Source organism: Giraffa tippelskirchi, chromosome 1 (genome assembly GCF_054371585.1).
Source record: "Giraffa tippelskirchi isolate mGirTip1 chromosome 1, T2T-mGirTip1v1.2.pri, whole genome shotgun sequence".
In the NCBI taxonomy this organism is placed as follows: Eukaryota; Metazoa; Chordata; class Mammalia; order Artiodactyla; family Giraffidae; genus Giraffa; species Giraffa tippelskirchi.
Window position 1 is genome coordinate 56,004,660 of NC_137275.1, and position 25,171 is coordinate 56,029,830.

The 25,171-nt window shown below is 36.8% G+C and overlaps 1 protein-coding gene across 1 annotated transcript in view; it reads left to right on the forward strand.

Annotated features, from left to right (window-relative positions):
• The first annotated feature begins 2,386 nt into the window (after nt 1-2,386).
• Nucleotides 2,387-25,171, forward strand: part of ARAP2 (ArfGAP with RhoGAP domain, ankyrin repeat and PH domain 2) — a 795,317-nt gene continuing 772,532 nt past the window's right edge. The window contains exons 1-2 of the mRNA XM_081527801.1: nt 2,387-2,780; nt 9,605-9,861. The gene's annotated coding sequence lies outside the window, so the exon portion shown is untranslated. The remainder of the gene's footprint in view (nt 2,781-9,604; nt 9,862-25,171) is intronic.

Consider the following 25,171-nt stretch of genomic DNA (forward strand, 5'->3'; position numbering starts at 1 on the left):
AATGCTTGCATTACATTACAAATGCCATTCTTCATCTCCTATTATCCCATTTCATTATTTTTTCCCAGAGAGTTCATTGCTCTTTCCTGAACATTTTCTCTTTTTTTTGCACAGTATTGTGATGTTCCAGCTACCCTGGTTTCAGCTTGTGCTCCTTTGTAGTTTTATGTTCTTAGCCTTCAAAGTGTATATAGGACTTTGCCACCTGCACAGTGATGGATGGTACTGCTGCTCTGGTTTTCTTAATGTGCTGTCTGAGTTTATGTTTGTTGATGGCTCCAGATCCTGGTTTCTCACTTTGGGGCTCCATTTTGATGTTCTCTTTGTATCAAAGATACCAGTTAGAATGGTATTTTTGAATTTGTGAAATGCTATTCAAAAGTTGCTAGCAGTGTTTTGACTCTAGGGTTGAAGGCATTATTTGACCTCTAGAAAAGGTAATATTTATGTTAAAAAAAAATCATCAAAACTTCCATTAAGTTTCAAAAGAAAAAAAAAAGGAGAAAAGAAAGAAACTATCTCTCTATGGCTTTTGAAGAAACTGACTAAAATGAATGATGATGCTTACCTATGAAGGCAGAGACACGATGCTTTCGAGCTGCTGCTGCTGCTGCTGCTAAGTCGCTTCAGTCGTGTCCGACTCTGTGCGACCCCATAGACGGCAGCCCACCAGGCTCCCCTGTCCCTGGGATTCTCCAGGCAAGAACACTGGAGTGGGTTGCGATTGCCTTCTCCGTGCTTTAGAGCAGTGATACCCAAATGCTTTGTCTCACACCTCAGATCATTTCCCACGGTAAAGTTGGACAAAAATAAGGAGAAAGGAAGGATAGTAGAAAATGAGAAGATTAATGCAGAAACGTCACAGAACAGAAAATGGATCTCCAGTCTTTGCTAATTCATTCCTACTTGGATCAGACAATTGTGCCTATCTTATTTCAGGTTCTGGCTGTACATGCAAAGGACAGACCACTAAATCCCACTGAATTGCTAGCATCATTTATTTAAAAAAACACAGCATAGTCAGAAGCTCAAAACTGACTTTGGGAAGAACAGAGAAATTTGGTATCTACTGTGGATTTACATAAGTAAGTTGTAGTTTTAACTATCATGCTTTCCACTCCCCCCGCCCCCGCCCCGCCCTTCCTTTTTTGAAAGTATAAGAACCTTCAGGACAACCGAACTATTTCCAAAATTGCAGGAAAAAACATATTTCCCTTATTTGATCTAATCACCATATTTATTTAACGAATGTATTCCACACAATATTTTCTCATATTATTTTAAAATTTGTTTTTAAAGTGATCTTCAAAATAAAACTTTTAAAATTAAAAAAAAAAAGGATTCAAGACAACGACATAGGAAGATACGGAACTCATCTCCTTCCAGGGACACAGAGAATCTACAGCTGTATATGGAAAATTTCTTCTGAAAAACCTTAAAAACTGGTAGAGTGACCTCTTCACATCCCGCAAGTGAAACGGAAACCACACAGAAGAGGGAGGAAAGGCAGAGATACTATCTTGCCAGAAACCGCACTGTGGCGCTGAGACCCACAATCCTGAGGAAACTCGAAACCCGGCATTTCTCCACGAAGAGCGAAGGATCTGTATCCCACATCGGGCACCCCAACTTTTAAAACCTGTGCTTGAGAGCCAAGACCCCGTAACATCTGGCTGTAAAAATCGAAAGAGCTATTGTCCGAGACTCTCGGGGCTCTGGTGAAATACAAAGGTTTCTTACAAACCAGAAGCGGACTTACCTGCCTCAGGGTCTCCACAGAAGCAGCTCTTTGAGAAGCACTCAGACTTTCTGTGAAAGTGGCTCATACGCTAATTTTAAAGTTCGGTTCTGAGGGGAAAGGTTGGCTGGGGCGCAGTCTAGGGACAGAGGCTGGGGGGACTACCTCCCTGCTCATGCTCGCTCTCTCTGCCTTGCTGGAGCGGGAGGGTGCCATCTTTATTTATTTATTTTTTTTAACACGTTTTTCTTTTCTTCCTTTCTCCCTCTTCTTTTCTTTTTCATTTTTTGGCAAGTGCCTTCGTAGCTCTCCCTCTCTGCCTCCTTGCAGTCAGCGGGCGGCATCTTCTGCTCTCCCTCTACTACGAAGAGCGCCAGCATCTCCTGTAGCGGAACTTCCAGTGTTTCTGGCTGCCACTGAGGAGATGCCCGTTGCTTGCCTGGTTTGTGTTCTTGGGTCCTATGGGAAGGTAATGACTGGAGAGACAGTCCTTGGTAGGCTCCAGGGCACAGCACAGACGGCCAGGGCAACACTCCCAGCTTTCTTGGGAAAGAGGTCCGCTTGCTGGGCCTGCAGCTTAACCTGAGGGCCTGACTTCCGGTTGGGCGGGGTCTGGAGGCTTCCAGTGTTCCGGGGGAATCCTGACTTGGGCCGCCATATTTAAGCTCTCAGCTTGTAGGGTTTGCCAGTATCTCCCGGCAAAGACCCTCTATCGTCAGCTGGAGCCCTAAGTTTTTCAACTGTCGACCAGGGAAAATCTCTCCCCTCAAGAACACCTGGCTCCGCCTGCTGTCAGGACTAACACTTCCATCGCACCAAACTGTTTACTGTTTATTTGCGTTAACAGCTGCTGCCTAAGGGGGGGAACTTCCAAGCCTTTTGAATCTAGGTCCTGACTGAGATCCTCCTCTGTGGGAACCTGACTGGGTTTGACAGCCCCTCCACTACTGAGAGCTGTTAAAAATAAAATCGGCTGCTCAGAGAATCACAGAGATTTGGGAGCGAACCAAGAGCTGGGGCAAGGCTGAATCTGGTTTGCCAGGTAGGCTCTGATTTTCATTACAAAAAATAAAAGCATGAGAAAAGTGACTTGCTGTAAGTGAAGTAGTTAAATAATGAAAACTGGTGACCTTTTAGCAGATTGTGTTTACAGAAATAGATAAAATCTTATTTATTTCTTCCAAATATTGGTTTTGACTGAATTCACCCTGAAAAGCATTGTTTGTACTTTGGAGAGGTATTCTTTTATGCATTGATTTGCTCACAAGTGATTGTGTGGCAGCGTCTCCCCAGGATGGATATTCTTTGTGCCTTCTACTGCAGAAAAAAGTTGTGAAAAAACATACAGGGCTTGCATGGGCTTCCTGACCTTCTATGCTTGTGCTCAGTCCACAGCCTGTATATCAGCCATTTGGTTAATACAATGCACTGGTTTAGGTTGGGTGGCCCAGTTCACACATACTGCAAATGAGGGCTTCCCCTGAAGGAAGTTTATATTTCCAACTGTCCATTATTGGGTTGAAAATTGAGGTGAAACCTATATAGGGAGATAGGAAGTTTTATCCTTTCTCACAGCCCAAAAAATAATTGTGAGACTGACTTAAGACATGCGCAGCAGTAAATGGCAGCTTGCAACAAGCAGCAATGAGTGGTAGCTGGAAACAAGGTCTTAGTTTCCTGGACTAGGAATCCTAACCACTGGACCACAGGGCCCACAGTTAGGGCTAGAGTCCCTAGTCCTTGCCTGCCTAGCCAATAACGAATAAAGGTAAGGAGGCCAAAGGTAACTAAATACAGTAAAGAAATTTGTTGAAAAGAGAAGCAAAGGCACAAGGGCAAACTCAGAGAGAGAAGAGAGACTTTTGCCTTTGGGAAGTTTAAATCCTTTATAGTGAATAGTGAAAGTCGCTAAGTCGTGTCCAACTCTTTGCGACCCCACAGACTATACAGTCCGTGGAATCCTCCAGGCCAGAATACTGGAATGGGTGGCCTTTTCCTTCTTCAGGGGATCATCCAAAACCAGGGATCGAACCCAGGTCTCCCGCATTGCAGGCAAATTCTTTACCAGCTGAGCCAGAAGGGAAGCCCAAATCCTTTATAAGGGGTCAGTTTTTGTTTTTCCTCAAGCCAATCATCTTGCTTTGTCCTTGCCTGGTTAATGTGTCTCAGGACCCTCCCCTGGGGTGCACAGGCACCCAACAACCAAGATGGATCTCAAAGTGAAGGCTCCTTATAGCATGGAGTTATCCTCTGACTTTTGACCCCAAGGAACCTTTCTGTACATGTGTAGTGTCTCCCTTGTCCTAAGAAGAAGGGAGCAGAGACCTCTTAATCCTTTACTCAGACAGGATTTTGCCTGTCTTTGTCCTTGCCACGATTCTTACCTTGAGACATTTATAAGAGACATAGACTGGCTATTTGCCCTGTTTCTGTTGTTACTTCCATTTTGGAGGGTAAACAGGACACTGATTGTAAAAGTTCTTCAACTAGAGCCCACCTGTCTCTTGTCTCAGGAAATGTAAACATGAGACTGGCTGATTGTAAACATCCAACCTGAAACCCATCTATTTCCTACCTCAAGACTAGGCTTTTGAAGTATAGAAATATTTTACAAGTTCTTTTTCTTTGTAGGATAAATTTAAGCCATACAGTAGACATTTCTTCTAGTATAGGTAAGTTACCCACTGTGTCAAACTTTTATTATCCCTATGACTGCCATAAAGAGACATCCAGAGGACTATCCTTCTATGTATGGTGTTTGCTTTCTTTAAAGCATCTCTGCTAGTAATGACAGTTCAGGTCAAGGAAAAAATAAAATTCAACTTTCAAATTCTAGAACTGCAAACAATATTGGTGAGTATGTGCACTATTTGCCTCTGTTTCTCTTTTTCTCTCTCTTGCATATTTCTCTTTTTTTACTTTCTTGTTGTTCTACTTTGCCTTCTGGTGTTTTCTTCCCTTTTGCCTTCTCTTCCCCTCCCTCCTGCCTGTATTCCTTTCCCTCAGTGTTAGTTTCGATCTTCCGAGAAGACAAAATTAGATGTGCTAGAAATTTATTAGGAAAAACATCTGTGAATAATAAAGTAGAAAAGGAGCAGATTTTTTCCCTGTTTTTTGGTCATGCAATTCGGCTTGCAGGATCTTAATTCCCCAGGGTGGGAAAATCTTGATCAGGCATGTGTAGACCCCAGAGCAAAGTCTCCCCATTAGAGGAACCTCATATTGGGTAAGGTAGCCCAGCTCCATATCCCTGCCTTGCTCAGTCATTGGCTGGAAACAGCCGGGAGAGCTTAACCTCTATGTGAACACTGCAAGCAGATCCAAAGGTACAGCAGTTGGAGGCTTTCAGCCAACCATTTTCTTCGTAGCAGGTTATCTTGAAAGGAGGTCTGAGCAGCACAGTTTCATGACCACCATGTTGTCTTTCTTCCTTTCTCTTCTACCTTCCCCTTCCTTCCTTTTCACCAAAAGGCCTTAAAGTTCCCCTCATCTTAACGAAAATGTAGATAGCTTTTTTCCTGACTCTTGGCGCCAGGTTTTTTCCTGACTCTTGGTGCCTGACCTTCATTTTCTTAGTGCCTTTACTTAAAGGCTTACCATTATAAATTAATTCTCTGCCCCTTGAGATGTAATTTTTTTAAGGCCTCTTTCCAGGTTTGTTCCAGGGATGTCTTTCTCAAGGACCTCAGGACCATTCCTTTGAAATGCATTCATCAGGAAATCATTGAAATGCATTCTGCCCCTCTCTGCCAGATTCTGTAAGAGGGAAGGAGCCTAACTTCTGTGGATAACTTGCTCCAAATTGCAAAACCACCTGCTGCCATGAAGATGAGAGAAAGTTTACTTTTCCCTTGGGTAACACCAGTCAGCAAACACAGATGGCCTTTGTCATCTTAGCTCTTAAACCCATCCATCCCTTTGTTTTGCTTCATGGAGGTGAGGTCACACTGTATTCTGAACTCTCTTCCTTATCACAGTAGTCTTGAATTAAAGGTCTTCCTTGCCTGCTGAAATTTGTCTACTGCAATATTTGCTTTGGTAGTTCCTGCCTTCCCTTTTTCCTTCCTTCCATTAAATATTTATTGCTTGCCAATGATGTGACAGGAATTAGGTTAGCATTAGATCTATTGGTGAAAAAGATTGTTGTAGTTATGTTCCTTAGAGTAGACAGAAAATAGATGAGTAAACAAATAATGAAAATTTTGAAATGCAGATTTCCTTTATAGAAGGAAAATAGGTTGATGGTATAAAAAATGAGAAGTAGCCTATTTTACATAAAATATTGAGGACCTCAGAGACATAGACCTTCTTCAGGTGAGAACCCATAGTTTGGGGTCTAGCAGTTTTGCTCCATATATAATTTTAAGCATATCATCTGCGATCATAATGCTAGCTTTCCAAACCTCATCCTTCTCAGTTATAAAATGAAGATAATAATAATCCTTTCTTGGAATTATTTGAAGAATTAGATGATACATCTAATGCACTTAGTGTTTTTATTGCCTGTGTATAATAAATGTTCGCTAATAATCACGATGAAATAATTTGCAAAGATGGTATTCAAAATGTAGGTATTTTGTGGTTTTAAATTTTATTTAGTATCAGAACATTAAAAAAAAAAAAAAAACTCTTTTAAAATATCTCCTGAAATACAGTTAGAGAAATTCTGGTCTGTACTTTTCATTTGGTCACTTATTCATACAATGCCCATAATTATGATTCAACAGTTTAACATTAAATGTCATGCTTCTCTCTTAAAATTATAGTTTTTTTGAAAGCACTGATGAAAATTGACATGCTTTTATGTTCCCACAGCACTTAGTATAAGTACATTGAATATACACAATAAAAGCTTATTGAATTGAAATTTATACTAATAGTGAAAAATAGTTATTAGTGTGAGTTACCAATTCAAAGTTGTTGCTGTTTTTATAAACATTTTTTTGTCAAGAATCACCTAAGAATATTTGTTTATTCCAAAATATTTCATACTGGTAAGGGGTAATGTGGAGCAGAGAATAGAAACATTTTTTTCTGTTGAATAGAATGGAAATTGAATTTCACATAAATTTGTGAAATGTGGCTCTAATTCTTCTTCATTGTGGGATATGAGAGCCTGTGCTCTTTATTGTCTTACTTTTAAAAACAGACATTGATTTAAGTAAGCTCTCCCAAACAATATTCTGTATTTCTGCTTTTTGGTTTACTGCCAGCAGTTGGTCTCTCTGAAGCAACGTTCATGTATGGGCAATGTAGATAGAATTTCAGCATGATCTGTAGAGTAAGACAGTTTAGAGTCCCAGCATTTTGTCCTTGAAAATTACCTCCCTTCCATCTTCATCTGTAAAACAGGTATAGTAATAGTTTCATCATTACAAGGTTATTGTGAGGATGAGTAGATTACATATGTAAAGTAGTAGATTACTAATGTAAAATACCCAGCTTATGTTTGTGTTCATTCATTCATGTGGGCTCAGTAGTGTTCAATTCTTTGTGCCCCTCTGGACTGTAGCCTGCCAGGCTCCACTGTCCATGCAATTTTCCAGGCAAGAATACTGGAGTAGGTTGCCATTTCCTACTCCAAGGGATCTTCCTGAGGGAGGGATCAAACCCGTGTCTCCTGCATTGGCAGGCAGATTCTTTATCAGATTCTTTCTGTGCCACCTGGGAAGCCCAGTTTAAAGGAAACACTAAACAGACTGCACTTCCATTACTTTTCCTATTGTATATGGCATTATTTGGAATTAATTCACTTCCTATCATGTCTTTCTATAAACATATTTTATCACATACCTTTTGCTCAGCTATAAACTTGGCCCTGTATATTTGGCCATTTTGAATATAGGATCAGAATGGAAGTAAAATTACTATATTGTCTCTGGCCTGTCATTTTATAATTAAAAAGGTCAGTGATTTAATTAATTATCCTCTATGTATTTCAGGACATTGTTGTGTCCCTTCCCCAGGCATGGGCCTTAAGATTTTCATTAGCCTTCCATCAGTGATGTGTCCTGATGAATAACACCTCCTTTTTCCTGGAAATCATTTGACTCTTAGAGCTCCTTCACTGGGACAGTGAGATGCAGGTATGGTTTCTTGTCAGCATCTATCATCATCAATTTCCGATTAAAGTTTTATTGCCATCTCTTTAGGATCCAGCTCCTTCTAGGTCACCTGGACTTCTTATCTCCTGATTGTTTTTCCTTGCAGAGATGTTTTCATAGCTCTTCTAAAACTATTATTTTCACAAATCACTTCAGTTCAGTCGCTCAGTTATGTCCGACTCTTTGCGACCCCATGGACTGCAGCACATCAGGCTTCCCTGTCCATCACCAACTCCTGGAGCTTGCTCAAACTCATGTCCATTGAGTCGGTGATGCCATCCAACGATCTCATCCTCTGTCATACCCTTCTCCTCCTGCCTTCAATCTTTCCCATCATCAGGGTCTTTTCAAATGAGTCAGTTCTTCACATCAGGTGGCCAAAGTATTGGAGTTTCAGCTTCAGCATCAGTCCTTTCCAATGAATATTCAGGACTGATCTCCTTTAGGATTGACTGGTTGGATCTCCTTGCAGTCCAACCAGGCTCAGGCGTCTTCTCCAACACCACAGTTCAAAAGCATCAATTCTTCAGTGCTCAGCTTGCTTTATGGTCCAGCTCTAACATCCATACATGACTACTGGATAAACCATAGCTTTGACTAGATGGATCTTTGTTGGCCAAGTAATGTCTCTGCTTTTTAATATGTTTTCTAGATTGGTCATAGCTTTTCTTCCAAGGAGCAAGTGTCTTTTAATTTCATGGCTGCAGTCACCATCTGCAGTGATTTTGGAGCCCAAGAAAATAAAAGAAAAAAAGAATGTGGTAAAATGTTGTAAAATGTTATTCTCTGTTACCCTAATGGCAATTTATTTTTACCAGAAGTGTAATGTATATGTGTGTCAACTGATTTTAGCTCAACCTCTAGAGGTGATTAGTCAGTATGGACCTTCTCTTCTCAGGAACCCACACTCCAGTGGTTTGCAGTTAGCATTAGATATACTGGTCTTCCAAACCCAACTAACCCTTTACTCCAGAGCTCAAAATTAAAAGCTGTAATTCTGTGTCCCCCTACTTTATGAAGCTCTGTTGATAGATATGATTTGATGGTTGTTGAAGCTATGATAACTCATTGGGTCAATTTGCAAATAAACGTCTGAATGTTTGGTAGACTTTTGTCAAAAGCTTGCAGTTCTTGTAATGACCCTCTTGATATTAAGGCAGTAAGGAAGAAATGTGTATCTCTTACTTACTTCTAATTACTGAACATTATCAAAAGAACTCCAAATATTTTTAATTAACAGCTATAAAATATATTTCTCCTTTGGGAATTCATAAAATGATGCATGAAATCTCTGTTAGAAAAAGTTGTTTTAATTAGTTTCTTAGTTACACAAACTTTTTGTTTTCAAATTTTTTCAAGCACAGATTTCTGTTTTCCTTGCTAAATGTCTATTTACATGATATTTTACATCCTGTTTATACCTGTTTATACACTATTTATGTACCAATGATCAAAAGTTTGAAAATGTTATTTTGAACCTATCCTTTCATACATTGTTTTCATCAAAATTCATTTGCATTATAGTCTTTTCTGGGTCTTCCCTGGTGGCTCAGTAGTAAAGAATCCACCTGCAATGCAGGAGCTGCAGGAACCAAGGTTCAATCCCTGATTCGAGAAGATCCCCTGGAGGGCATGGCAACCCATTGCAGTATTCTTGCTTGGAGAATCCCATGAACAGAGGAGTCTGGTGGGCTACAGTGCATAGGGTCACACAGAGTCAGACGTGAAGTAATCTAGCACGTGGTCTTTTCTTCTCTTTCAGATATCATTCGCACTGAGGGAATGTAACTGCCATGTTTTGAAGAAACTCAAGAAGCCCTGTGTAGAGGCTTATATGGCAAGAAGTAGAGATCCCTGGTAATGGCCCTGTGGGTCCTCCAACTTGGAAATGGATCTTTCAGCTCCAGTCAAGTCTTCACTAACTGCAGCCCAACTGACATTTTGACCATAACCTCATGAGCGACTCTAAGCCAGAACCACCCAACAAAGCCATACTCAAATTCCTGACCCACAGAAAAGGTGAGATAATAAATGTTTGTTATTCAAGTCACTAATCATAAAGTAATTTCTCATGCAGCAAAGAATAACTAATACACCCTGGTGGCTCAGACGGTAAAGAATCCACCTGCAATGCAGGCGATCTGGGTTCGATCCCTGGGTTGGGAAGATCCCCTGGAGAAGGAAATGGCAACCCACTCCAGTATTCTTGCCTGGAGAATCTGCATGAACAACGGATCCTGAAGATCTATAGTCCATGAGGTCACAAAGAGTCAGATATGACTGAGTAACTAAGCACACACACAATAAAATACCAGATTAAAAAATTGTATACAGATGTTTTAATGATGAAAAGTGACTCTATTTTGCCTCTTGAGATATTTACTTTTTAGCTGTTGTTTTCTCTATAAAAATGGGCTTTGGAAAGAAAATTTTCAGATTGAAGAATCAGTGAGTCCTCAAAGTATGCCACACAGTTGACTGGCTAGTCTGTCCTCACTTAAGGCTCCCCTGCTAATTCTCCTGAATTCCCACTCTCTTGTCACCAGCTCCCCACAACTCAACTCTATATTATTGCTTCCAGTCTCTTTTGCCCCAATGCCTGATGGAAATATTATCAAATACTACTACAAATATGTTTTTATATCTTTGAGCAACTCAAAAGGAAAACAAATGAGTCATATATGCTAGGTAAATATATTTTTACTGCCTAAAATGGAAGCACTATTATGAATCTGATGTGGTAGAATCAAAGACAGAAGAGTGGGTAGATTGGAAGAAGAGATGGACATGATAAAGCTTCTCCATAATCTCCATCAGCCTCCATCATGCCACTTCAGTAAACATCCTTGTAAAAACTGTACATACTTCTTATATGAATAAAACCTTAGGGCAAATCCTTTAGACCCTATTCCAAAAGGGACTGAAGCCACTAAACCCCTCAGATGTATAATTTCTAAAGATGCTATTGCTAACCATTTATTAGTCTTATTATTTAATAGTGTCCCCAAAATCAGCACAAGTGCTAGAATACTAAGTAATAATAGGATGGTTAACCACTCATAGTAATTAATATTTTGACCAACTTAGTTGCTGTGTCAATGATAAATTTAATACTTTTTTGATCAATTAAATTATCTAATAATTATCCCCCACATTTGGCAGTAAAAGATGATTTAAAATAGTTAATGTACAATGATGGCACACTTTGAAAGAATTTAATGATTTGAAGCACTTTAGAAGTTTTGCTGTTGAATTATGAGTTAATTGGTATCTAAGTTTGAGTTATACATAAGCAAATAAAAGATATTAATTACATAACCATGACATTATATGTAGCACTTAGTCATCATCACTGAGTATTTCTTCAATTAGAATATAGAATCCAGAATATTGGGTCAGCTCAGTAAATGCTAAACTTGAGGAATAGCTATAGTTTCCATTGGCTGTTTACCAGAACTTTTTCTTGTGTACCTGAATAATTTTCATAGTTCTCAAGAATTCTTTTGCTTTGATGTTAATTAACTGCCTACTGGATCTTCCCATTAATCAGTTTTCAAGCAATTAATTTGATTAGAAATGGAAAGTATTGACCAAATAAAGGCCATTTCCACAATTAAACTATGGTAATTAATTTCCTGGATTCTGTTAATAACTTGTCATATATTGTTTGGCAGACATTGATTAGAGGCTATATCAGCCATGTAAATTAATGCAGGCCTGTTGGCCTCCCTGTTGGAAAAAATAAGGCTGGGCTTTAAAAAGAAAGAGATTAGGGGTAAAGTCAGAGCCAAATACCTGTTAGGGAGGCTATATTGTCTCCCTCGCAAAGACACATCATTACTAGGGACTGTCAAAACCCTTTCCAAGTCTCCACAAATTCAGCTTAGAATACTCTTTTGGATGCCCTGAATTCAAACAAGTATAGTCACATTTCTAATTTAATTGCAAGGTGCACAGTATTAACCACGGGAGGATTTTTATGTCTTGGGACATTTTTGTACTCTGCTATATTGCTATAAAATCACAATGTTATATTAAATTATTTGAATTATTTTATAAAATATAAAATGTTAATTCATTTAAAAATTATAGGCAGTTGTATAATTTATTAATTTTTTCATCCTTTTTTTTTTCTAAAATAAGGCATTTGATATAACTTCAGTTGCTTAAAAGTGGTTTGCACTTCATGGTTTTAATAATATATTTTCATGTATAAAATGTTTCAAACATGATAAAATACAGAGAATAATGGATTTTTCTCTAATATTTTAACTTCCTCTAATATTTCTAATATTTCTCTAATGTTTCTCTAATATTTTACTTCTAATATATTCATTTTAAAATAACAAAATGAAACCTTACAGATATAGCTGATAATCACCTCCATTCTTTTTTCGTTTCTTCTATTTTGCTAGAGATTCAGTACCTTGAAGTTGATGTATATTATTTCTATGAAATATTTATCATCTTTCTTAATTGATATATACAGCTGTAGGGTTTTTCACATATTTGACTTAATTGCTAAATTAAGCACTAGTTTTATGTATATTTAAAAGTCTGTTAGAGAACATAGAATTAAATGTATACATGTGTGTATGTATGTGTTTGTTTGTATATATGTTTATACATATAGGATTAAAAATATATGTATATGTGTATGTGTAGATATATGTATATATAGGTATATATGTATATTCTTATAACATACAGTGGACCTTTAAAATGTTACCAGTATCACATTGTTTTAATTTATATTTTCAATAATGAATTTAGTATATTTTCAAGTGTTTATTGAATATTTATTTTTGTTCATCTGGGAACTCACTACTGTTCATATCTCTGCCCATCTTTTCTATGAAACTGTTTTTCTTATCTTTATACAAGTGCTTTATATACTCTGAATGCTAGCTTTTCATTTATTCTATTCAATAAAAATCCATTTTCAAGTCTGTGACTTGTATTTTCAACTTTGATTGCTTTTTAATTAAAAATTTAATTTTAATATAGTCAGATTTATAAATCTTTTGTTTTAGTTTGCATTTTTTGTGCCTTGTTGAATAACTTATTTCCTAATAAGTTATAAATTTTTGCTTTTCCTCTTTAGGTGTTAGGTTTTCCAATTTTCTGTAATTTACAAAGGTATGTGGTGTGAGGTTTGCATCCAGTTTGATCATTTTCCATATAGATTACCAGTTGTTCAAGCATCATTTATTGAACTGCACATACTTTTCCCACTGATAAATAATACATCTCTGTCAACTACTAAGCTCCCACTGACCATTTTTAAGTTCTCTATTCTGTTGCACTGGTGTGTCTAACTATTTCCTGTAGCAATACCATGATAAATAAATTATTACAGATTGATACTTGAGAGGACATATACTCTTTTTTCTTCAAAATTGACTGAGACATTCCTACCACTTAATGTAGCACTTTCAGACTGCCTTTTCAAATTCTGTTAAAAACTGAAACTTCGGCTCATTGCTTTAAATATGTAGTTAGATGTCAAGGAGGAAAGGCCATTCTTACACTATTGAGTCTTCCTGTTCATTAATACAGTATTTCTTTTATCTAGGCATTCTTTTATTTGCTGGAATATTTTCATTTCATCCATTTATATCTTTTGCTAGATTCATTCTTTAGATTGTTATAATTTTTGTTGCCATAATTAATGATACATTTTTAAACATTACATTTTAAAATTAGTTATTACTGGTATGTAGGAATACTACTAACTTTTCATATTGATGTAGATTTAGCAACCTTGTTGAACTTTCTTATTATTTCTAACAGTTCATTTTCAGAGATTCTTTGGTTTTCTGTACAAACAATCATCACATCTGCAAATAAGACTTTTGCTTCTTACTTATATATACAAGATATTAAAAAGAGAAAGGTATGAAATACACTTTGCTAATACGAGCAGAGTTTGGGAAGTTGAGAGGCTGGTGCCTGCTGAAATTTCAATGCTGGGAGCTACCAAAATTTTTCCACTAATTTCCATCTACCCTCCTATTATAAAGTCTCTTCCCTATCATCTTGCAAGTTAGGCATTTTTACTTCAAATATTTAACATAAGCTGTGGGCACACACACTGAATGTGATCATTGGAAGATGGAAGGTAGGAGTGAGTGTCCCTCTGTAGAAACTCCGGGTCTGCTCCAGGCCAGATTGAGATCCATTTCTCTTCTGTGTTCTGAAACAGAGTAGGAACTCAGTCATTTTTTGTTGAATTGCCCAAATATCTTCCTCTGTTTATCTGTCAAGGCGTGAAATGTCACTGTTAGAAACTCATTTTTGTGGAATTTAGAGTTTGTTCACTTTTAACAATCTTTCCAGTAAACATCTTTAGGCTGTACTTTATTTTAGTTTACTATGCCTACAAACAAAACTTACTCTTACCTGCTTCCTATTCTATTCTAGTACTGGCATATATTATTTGACAAGTTGTACCTAAGTTTCCTCATCTATTCAGTTGGCATAATAAAAGGAAATTATACTGTTGTGAAAATTTAAGTAAAGCATAGAAAAATTTAGGATAGTACTTGGTCTATAATAAGTAATAAATGTTACTTTATGTTAATAAGTCATCATTATGAGTGAATTCAAAAGCATAGGGAGAAAATAATTTCTGATTCCACATTTGCCTTTTCATTTATATGTGGGACAATATTCTGTCAAGACAAGTAATTTTCCTATAAAAATAAGAGTTAAATTAACACTGTATGAATAGAAGTAATATAATCAAATAGGCGTACACATAAAGTATCAACTAATTTTAAAGATTATGTTTAAAATATTTATGTGAAATAATATTCCTCATTAACTTGGATCAGAACAGTTCTGAAATGAGCAGCTAGAAAGTCTAAATACAATAAAAATGTATTTGAGAGAATTGGAGTGGTGCCAAGATAGCCCAGTGTCAAAGAACCTAAGATTTTGTATATGTGCTGCTGAAGTGAGCACATGAACCTAAGATTTTGGAGAGAAGGAAAAAAGCATTGAGGAGAGTCTGACATTTTGAATTAATATGCTTTGCAAGCAGTTTTTGCCTATTTTGAAGTAGCAAGAAAGAATAAGAAGATGATCAAAAAGGGGCAGCTAAAGTCTAGGAGTCTGAGAAGAGTTTTCAGCATTCTTCAGGGCCTAAAAACACCAAAATTCAGAGTTTTTCAGGATTGAAAAGGTAGCTAAGACTTGGAGCGGGAGAAATTCTCAGAGAGAAGGGATGTAAGGAGAAGAGAAGGAATGAAACTTCACATTTAAACTGCTTTTGCCATAGAAGCATTTTTTGATTCTTAAGTAGAGTGAGGCAAAAGCCAAGAAGTCAAGCAGAGAGCAGAAACTACATAACCGAGAAGATGAACTATGATTTAAAAATCTCATGTGGTTTGGAGAGATAAATTTTGTAGCTTAATATCCTCTAAGTAAAGCAGACACTTGTAAACATCCTAAGCTTTCAACTGAGATGTTCATTAGCTAAACTACATGATTAAGAACAAACCAAAAATAAGCCTTCATAAAGATTAAAACCAAATTTGGGAGTCATTTTAATTTGGGGTTGAAATGATTTGCTCCTGCATTTAATGCTCCGCCAAATGAACAGTAAATCATCATTAACAGAAAATAATGTCATCCAGAGTCACAGATTTTTTTTGCATGTAATGTGCAGCAGGCAGTAAAATTGGACATAGCAAAAGACAGGAACAAGAGAACAAAATAGATGTGGGGAGTAGACTCACAGGTGTAAATATACAAAGATTCATATACAGATTAATATATATAAGAAAACAAACACCTAGATGAATAATTTCAAGATAGAACAAAAAGGATATATGAAAATATCAAATGTAAGTTTTAGAACCTTAAGATATAATCACTTAACACCTCAGTAGAAGTTTTGCAACTAGTGACTTACAAAACAAGTCACATAATAGACTGAAGCATGAAGTAAAAAAGGAAAGAAAAATCAGACTTGGAAATATGAGACAAATGGATATAGATATGTGTAACTGGATTCCAAGAAAGAGCAATGGAGAAAAAGTGATGGAGCCTGTAATTTAGAAGATGAGGAGCACAAATTTGTTTTAATTAAGAAAAATCTCATGGGAAGGAACAAATTATGAGTATAGGCTTAACAGATACACAAAACTATATATAAAATGGATAAATAATAAAGATTTACTGGAAAGCATAGGAAACTATATTCAATATCTTGTAATTTTACCTATGCTGCTGCTGCTAAGTCGCTTCAGTCGTGTCCGACTCTGTGTGACCCCATAGATGGCAGCCCACCAGGCTGCCCCGTCCCTGGGATTCTCCAGGCAAGAATACTGGAGTGGGTTGCCATTTCCTTCTCCAATGCATGAAAGTGAAAAATGAAAGTGAAGTTGCTCAGTCCTGTCCGACTCTTCGCGACCCCATGGACTGCAGCCTAGCAGGCTCCTCCTTCCATGGGATTTTCCAGGCAAGAGTACTGGAGTGGGTTGTCAATGCCTTCTCCAATTTTACCTATAATGGAAATGTATATATATATATATATATATATATATATAACTGAATCACTTTGCTGTATACCTAACCACACACAACACAATATTGTAAATCAACTATGCTTCAATAAAAAAATAAGAAAAATCTCAGATAACAGATTTAAGGTGTATTATAAATTTCAATCAGGGTAAATATAAAGAAAACCATACCTAGGCATACCATAATAAACATTTTTAGATAATTCAATATATGTTTGTTTTTATCACTCAGTATCTATCTTTTAAAAAAAAAACTGTATTGTGAAAGGTCTTCTATTCCTAGACCAGATATGCTTATAGTTTGCTTAAAATAGAAAATTTTGAATTTGTAATTGTTACGCAATTAGTAGCTATGCAATTAAATCTACTCTTTATTGTCACTAATGACACTGAGTTCCAGAAAACTTGTGTGACTTATCTAAAAGTACTTCGCCATAAAATGTAATATTTTAAAAAATAGTAAAAATTTTAAAATGTTGCAAATAATGCAGTATAAGAACATTTAAAATTTTAATATAAATTCTAATTGTCATATAAATCCTGATTTATTTACCAAAATATAAAAAAACTTTTAGTTTTTTATGCTAAAAGCTGGACTCTGATTTTGGAATGTTTGTGTGTAATTGTTGGGAGACATTTCTCTGTGAATGTCTTTGCATTTCTGCAAGGATGGAGACTTCTGAGCAATCACTGACAAGGTTTAGTAAAGGGTGATTGAATAGCTAAAGTAACTTAAGACCTAGCAATAGTTTATTTCTTAGGAAGGATTTAGAAAATGTATCTCCCCAAAGGCAATCGTTTATGTTCCAGGTTAAGACTCATCTCTCATCTCCAGAGAACATTTGTTTACATTCCAGAGTAAAAGTCTTTTTTTTTGTTTGTTTTTTTCTAAAGGAGAATATGGATAATTGTGCCAGAATTCTCTCTGTAAATTCTGAGTGTCATAATGTTGACCCCTGTGATGTAAATGCACTGTATTTGCAGGTTGTATCTTAGTTCTTAGTCCTGTTGTTCTGTGAGAACTTGGAGTATGGGGAACTGACTTAGTCTGTGAGTGATTATTATCTGAAACTGGGCTCCAGAAGCCTTGAGGCTCCCACAAGTACTAAAATATAAAATTTTGACAGGATAAGTTATTTGCTTGTAAATAAGGCAAAATCTTCACCATTTTTCTTGCTTCCTAGTACATGATTGACTAAACCAATGTTGGTAAAACCCAACTCTCAGACCACTCACTCCTCTGTCTCTGAAGCTGAAGAGGGCTGAGAAAACACATACTAGACTATTTCCTGAAATTTGTAGTCCATTCACTTTCTATTATTTTAGATGAGATTTTATTACTTCTCTCTTTTCTAATATCTAACATCTGCTCTACAAACCACCTCCTCCACTACTTTCATGGTCAGTTGATGAATGCATTTCCTTCTCATTTTATTGAAAAGAAAAAAACAATTAGAAAAGGACTCCCACAAGTTCCCATGAACACATCTACCCCTTCACCTCTTCTGTTTTTATGGATCAGTTTTACTATCCTCACACCTAAGACTAACCCCTTCCCCAATTATATATTATTTTCTATCTCCTTTTTATATTTAAAGACATTGTTGTATAAATGTCCTCAAGTCTTTTGAATCAAAAAGTTTTCTTTATTGGATTATTCCCATAACAACAGAGCATGTTGTTCAAGAGCCTGAAGAGATTTCCAGGTCACTAAGTATGAGGAAAACTTAGAATGATAGAGACTGATCAATAAACAGAGACGAAAGGATAGAGTATCCATCTCAGCAAATGTCCACAAGCACAACCAGTGGCCAGGGACCAAATGCCTCTTCGGATTTCCTAGCTTGTACACATATTTTAAGAAATTTAAATGCAACTATAAGACAGAAAAGGAGTTAAATAAAACTTTGAAAAGATTAACAACACTATTAACTTGATTGCAATTGATCTGGTTATGAGAGGAATGGAAAATTTGATGGTTAGTTTTATCTGTCAACTTGACTGGGCTAAGGGATGCCCAGATAGCTGGTAGAACGTTATCATAGGTGTGTCCATGAGAGTGTTTCCAGAAAAGATTAATATTTGAAGAAGTGGATTAAGTAAAGAATATGCCTTCACTAGTGCTGGTGGGCATCATTCAATCCATTGAGGGCTTGAATAGAACAAAAAAGGTGTAGGAAGGGCAAATTTGCTTTCTCTCGAGTTGGAATATCCATCTTCTTCTGCCCTAGGACTTTTGTGCTCCCGATTCTCAGGCCTTGGGTTTGGACTGGAACTATGCCACTGACTTCTCTGGGCCTCCAAGGAGCAGATGACAGATCATGGAACTTCTCAGCTTCCATAATCATTTTAGTCAGTCTCTCCTTCTATGTATCTATATATATCCTACTGGTCCTGTGTCTCTGGAGAACCCTGTCTAATACAAGACCAAATATCAAATAGTTACATGTAAATAAAATGGTTTTTTTTTTTGAGCAGAACAGCTGAATATGTAATCTCAGATCCTATAAACCCAAGAGTTATTTAAAATTTTTACCTTATTTTTTTAATAGAATTTGAGAGTTTGACCAAAAGTCTTATCAGCTTAAAACTCTAATATGAAAATAATCCATCAAATCACTAACCTAAAAATAAGATACACCATTTAAATGTTCAAAGAGAAGCTTAACAGCAATGAGTGAAGAGTCATATGGCACATTAGTGTATATTCTAATCAGAAGTCGTAATAGGGCTCAGCAGGTGCTTGGGAAACCAGAATTTCATTGTAAGTGCATTATACTGAATTTAGGATGCAAATCAAGTTGAATTTGTTGGTTCTCATTTTAACTGAAACTAAATGTGTATCCCAGTGGAAAAATTGCTAACAAAATTTCGTATTTCAAACTCCTAAATGTCTTGCTTTTACTTAATTTTAATTACTTTTAAAAACTTTAATTTTTTGCTGATGTAATCTTGAGTAGAATGCAAAGATGTTTACCTGTATGTCTCTGGATGTTCAAAACTAGTGATTATGTGTCTCCATTCCCTAGTGTCCAGGCCAACAAGAGACAAGCCTAATTGTATGCTTTCCTTTATCACTTGACTCATTTTCACAGCTTGATACACCATCAATTTCAAAATTCTTCCAAATTTAGAAAATGAGTTTGACCATAACTTGGCATAGATGAGATTCTTTTCCTTTAGTTTCTCGAAACATGACTACTGAAGCAAATAAAGTGCTATCCTATTTGCTTCTAAAAAGAGAGAGGAAATAAATGGAAAGTACATTGACTGTTTTGCTTCTTCAAAAATATACTCTCTTGGGGTAATCATTGTGCCGTCTGCTAATGAGTTTGAGAGTATAATCTGACATTGATGTTCTTTATGCATCATTTAATTGTTTCATGTTTAATTGCATTACAACAAAGATAACATCTGTGGCAATGAAGATATAAAGGATATTGTGTGAACTCAGAAAAGTAGAATGAAGTCACAAAGTGGATTTCCCCATGGAAAAAAAATTTCCATGAAGTAGACTAACCATTTTGATTATGTTGAAGACAGGGGAGACCATAAGAAAACAACAACCAATAAATTAATTTAAAAAAAAAGACCTTTTGAAAACCAATGATAGATTGTAATTGTTGAAAACATAAATCTTTTTTTTTTTCGTTTTAGAATAGAAGTTTTAAGTTTTATCCCCCATCTTCCATCATATGTTATATATACTATTAATGAAGTATTGCAAGTTTCAGATAATAAAATGCACTATAATAACATTATCAACATATTTATATCCATTTTTAGTGGGTACAGTGATTTAATTTCTCCTTTATGAAATGAAGAATTCATTTTTAGCTGACCTATGTATGGTAATTCTAAGGTTACTATGTGCATTTTCACCCTGTGGAAATAGGTTTTTTTTTTAAATGAACAGAAATGAAATATCTGGTATGTGGTAGAGAGATAGGGCTTCCCAGGTGGCGCTAGTGGTAAAGAACCTGCCTGCCAATGCAGGCGACTTAAGATATTCAGGTTCATTCCTTGGGTTGGGAAGATTCCTGGAGAAGGGAATAGAAACCCACTCCAGCATTCTTGCCTGAAGAATCCCATGGACAGAGAAGCCTGGTGGGCTACAATCCATGGGGTTGGAAAGCATCAGACACAACTGAAGTGACTTAGTACACATGCAGTAGAGAGATAACATACATTTAATAAATTAAAAAAATAATAAATTTAAAATTGTCTTAGAGACTGGAATGGTGTGTGCAATGAATTCACTAGGCCAAGATACTGAATTTGAAAACAAGCATGAAATCCTGAAAGTAAATATTTAATTTAATTTGGTATTTTTTAAAAAGATAAGCAGCATTATAAAAATTCTTCTTAAATGACCACAAGGAAAAGATTTAAAGATAAAAGATGTGATTAAATTGATGTCTCTTAGACAAAGTTGCTATATATATGGGCATGGAATTTATGCTCTCATATAAACACGCTTTCAACAGTGGCTCCTCTAAGTTATTAGCATATTTTTATTATCTAAATTTCTACAATATTGAGAAGTCAATTTATTTTGATGTATTTTCTGTGGTACATAGGAACACTAAATTATTGATTTTAGAGAAAGTCAAAACATGCAGTAAGTGTTACGATTTTGCCATCTCTTTGATTAAATAACTGAACAAGTAAGTAAAAAAATTACATTATTGGCCAGCCACCCTGATAGATAAGCAAATACAGATTTCTGCCTGTATGAAGTTTACGAGTTAGAGCAGAAGACAGATATGAAACCAAATTTAACATCTGCTGAGCATACAGTGCTGTTGGATGTAGAAGTAACCTGGCCAGGGCATTTGTGAGAATTCTTTGAAAATGACATTTGAGATTTGAGTAATGGGAAGGAGTAATAACTAGGAAAGGAGAAATAGGGGGAGGAAACAGGGGCTCAGGCAAAAGGAAGAGCGAGGCAAAGATCTTAAGAAGAATATGATATGTCTAAGAAACAAGTCCAGCATGGCTGCTGAGTAGATGCAGGCAGAGCGTGGAATGAAAGGAAACAAGAAGGGGGAAAGTCACCACCTCTCGTTACAGTATACTATGTGGAAATCATGAAGCTTAAAACATTGCATGAGTCCGTCAGAATGATCCCAGAATGGGTCACATCAACAGATGTTTATCTGCAATCACATCCTCTTTCTCTGTGGCTTTCTTCTTCTGGAAAGCTACCTGCTCAATTTCCCCACCATAGTTTCAGCTAAGTTGTGCCATAGCTCTGGGTGATGAGATGTCTGGAAAGATGCCCCAGGGGAGGGCATCACTTCTGAATAAAAGCTAAAGGCTTATTAGGATAAATCATTTTTACCCCATTTGTTTTTCCCTACTTTTGTTGTCTGGAAGGTAGATATGAGGTCTGGAGATGCAGCAACCATATTATGACATGAGACTCAATCCTTGCATTTTAAGGATAGTGATGGGATATATAGAAGGAACCTGAGGTGAGGAAGTAAAGGATGGAACTTATTTTGCAGTTGATGTCACTGGCAGCCCCTAGTGTCATGCACTAGGTAGACTGTGCGGCCACATGCAGATTCCTTGCCTGCAATCCCTTATAGGTGCCATTGAGCCCCTTTATCAGAACTAAGCTGATATTCCCATACCCATTTAAGCCATCAAAGTTGAGTGTTCAGATAACTCTTACCAATCACATTTCCAACTTTCAACAATGTTGAAAAAAATGAAAAGTGAAAGTGAAGTTGCTCGGTCGTGTCTGACTCTGCGACCCCATGGACTGTAGCCTACCAGGCTTCTCTGTCCATGGGATTTTTCCAGGCAAGAGTACCAGAGTGGGTTGCCATTTCCTTCGTCAGGGGATCTTCCCAACCCAGGGATTGAACCTGGATCTCCCGCATTGCAGGCAGACGCTTTACGTTCTGAGCCAGTTATCTTTCACTTATTAGGGGTCAAATATCTATGCTGACAGACTGTATAAAAAAATATTTTTGATAGTATACTCTTTCTATGTGAACATATAATTACTGTCTTAGAGTACTGCTTTCTCCTCAGGCAGTGTTCTTGTAAACAGTTCAACTCCTCAGAGAGTCCATCCCTATTGCTTTCAAGCAAAATTAGTTTATCATTTTTAGGGCTCCTAAGGAACCCTAGATATCGACCTTTTTACATTCTCTTATAGTTCTTCTATCTCCATCTTTCCTATCAGCTTTTTAGTTGCACTTTTTAAATATTTATTTTCTCTCCCTATTGCCTACAATACGATACTATTAGCCTAGAATAGTCACACTAGGAGTAATATTTGTTATTCTCTAAGCTACATTCTCTAGGTTTCCCTGGTGGCTCAGTCAGTAAAGAATATGCCTGCAATGCTGGAGACCTGAGTTCCATCCCTTGGTTGGGAAGATCCCCTGGAATAAGGCATGGCAAGGCACTCCAGTATTCTTGCCTGGAGAATCCCCATGAACAGAGGAGTCCGGCAGGCTGCAGTCCATGGTGTGGCAAAGAGTCGGACATGGCTGAGCAACTAAGCACACTCAAGCTACATTTAAATTTTATTTAATAAGCATTCATATATAGTCCATGGGGTCACAAGAGTTGGACACGACTTAGCGACTAAACCACCACCATCACCATATAGTGATTACCATATTCCAGACACTCTTTTAAATATTTTACAGGCATCATATGATTTAATGAATTTAATACTCATAACTACCCATTGAGGTAGGCACTATTATCATCCTTGTTTTATAGATGAGGAATCTGTAGCCTACAAGATTGATATAATCTCAAAGTCACAGACCTAGTAAGTTATGGAGCTTGGATTAAAACCCAGATAACAATGTTTATGTCTGAAATAGAATCTCAGAATCAAATTTCAGATCAAAGGAACCTTAGAAATAATCAAGTCATCTTTGATGTACAAGGAAATGTTGTGTATGATATGAAAGAAACATAGTAATATTAGGTAACTTATCTAGTGTCAGCACATTAACTGATGTAAGAGCTGAGACTCTGGTCCAGATCTCCTGATTTACAGCTTAATGCTGCTTCATTGGGCTCCTCAAATTGACTTTGTACCAAAATTACTTTGGAAACTGTTGTGATAATCCAGATTCTAGAGCCTACTCTCTAAAGATTTTGGTTTGAAATTTAGACCTTTAAAAATAACCCCAAGATAATTTAGTTGTAAGACAGATTTGGAAATTTTGAGTCTGCTGTACATGTGTATCTATCTAAGTTTGGTCAAGAAAATAGGACCACCGCAACTATTATGGGAAAAAGGTATTTAATATAAGCATTAAGGTTTGGATGAATTAGGGAGAAGCTAGGGTAATAAAGGTCTGGAAAAGACAGAATCAGAAAAATTCTCTGTAATTAATGTAATTAATGACTTTGGTGAGAAGCACTGGAGTGTGTGGAGCAGACAGAACTTATGGGGAAATCTGCGAAGCTGCGTAACTATTAACACGAGAGCATCTGAGGAGTACTGTAAAGCCTCTATGTCTGGGTGCCACAGTTTTCCATGGATAGTGGCTTTTGTTTCACTGCTATTATCCAAATCACACAAGTTCCTCTCCTTGGCAAACTCTAACCCGAAGTCATAAATAAAAGTTAGAAGATTCTGAGGGTCTAGTTGGCCCTTTAGAAGGGAGATGTGGTGCCAACTGACCAACAGATGGTGTGCCTCCATGATCCTCAGCTCTTGTGTTCACATCCTTGTGTGATCCCTTTGCCTAAGAGTGAGCAGAATCTGTGACTTGTTTCTGTGAAATGTGATAAAGGTAAAGGGGATGTATGTGATTATATTTGTGTGATTACATAAACTTGTAGTACCTCTCTTGCTGGGGTCTCTTCATCATTGTCTTGGAAGAAGCCAGTTACTATGAATTCTACAACTAGAGGAAAGTGAATTTTGCTAATAACTACATGAGTGGGCAGGTGGCCTTTTCCCTAATTGAGGCTCAGAGGAGAGCCTACCTCAGCATTTTGATTGTAACTTCATGTGAGACTTGAAGCAGCGAAACCAGCTAAAATGTGAGAAAATAAATGTGTTTTATTTTAAGAGTTGTAATTTATTACAGAGAATTAGATAACTAGTATGACTAGAATGGTCTGGTACAACAATGCCTACTAGTGGATATTGATATTACTAAAACCTGAAGTGTGAGTCATTACCTTTAGGAACAGGTGGTGAGTAGTTAGGGATTTTCATTGGACATGGAAAAATGGTGAGCTGTTTTAGTTAGTGGCAACATTTTTGGTAAAACCCTACCACACTCTGACTTAGAAGAAAGTACATAGAGTGAATCATCTCGTAACTTTATTTTAATGTTGCTGAGACAAAATGATGAAAATGGGAGCTGGTTGCAACTAACTGTATTTGACAAGGCAATTAAGAAAGAAATAAGCTTGGGAGAAACAAAGTGTTTGTAAGCGGAATTCAGAACTAATATAAATAATTCAGAAATTGCAGTATTGTAAATGGCACCACTTCTCAACAAATCCAGAGTGGTGCCATTATGGCATAGCTTCAGTTTAAAGACCAAATCCAAGCTGTAACTGATGCAGCCTTTGTTAGGACCTGGAAAGAGTTTAAGAGGATATTTAGTAGATTCTTTCAACTGTCAAAAAGGCTTCCAGAAAACCTTAGGATACAGTCCTGCAAAAGCCTCATGGATCCAAAGTACCCATAATTGAGTCTATAGAAAGAGACATGTCTTAAGAAAACAAATGTGGGGTGGAATTGGGCACATATAATTTAGTAGAATCAAATATGTGGAGAGATGTGTTCGAGATACAAG